Here is a 223-nt window from a genome sequence, read left to right on the forward strand (position 1 = left end):
TTTGTATATATGGAGTTCTGGCGTCACTGTTGAACTGCATCTTCTCACAAAGACTGCTACCTATGGGCCCTCCCTTGATAAAGGTAGCCAATTAAAACACTCCTTTTGGATTCCTTAGATAATTCTGCAGTGGTCTGTCATATTTGACATGACAGACCACTTTTTAAATGTCCCACCCTCTGTGGCCTGTCTCAGGAGAAAGTGAAGCAGGAATCTGCTCCGG

The 223-nt window shown here is 44.4% G+C and overlaps 1 long non-coding RNA gene across 1 annotated transcript in view; it reads left to right on the forward strand.

The window, feature by feature from the left end:
• Positions 1–223, forward strand: part of LOC116697028 (uncharacterized) — a 429-nt gene extending 206 nt beyond the window's left edge. Inside the window, exons 2-3 of the long non-coding RNA XR_004333896.1 lie at positions 1–83; positions 196–223. The exon at positions 1–83 is cut by the window's left edge and continues 34 nt beyond it. This is a non-coding gene — a long non-coding RNA (uncharacterized LOC116697028). The remainder of the gene's footprint in view (positions 84–195) is intronic.

This window comes from Etheostoma spectabile, chromosome 10 (assembly GCF_008692095.1).
Source record: "Etheostoma spectabile isolate EspeVRDwgs_2016 chromosome 10, UIUC_Espe_1.0, whole genome shotgun sequence".
Classification (NCBI taxonomy): Eukaryota; Metazoa; Chordata; class Actinopteri; order Perciformes; family Percidae; genus Etheostoma; species Etheostoma spectabile.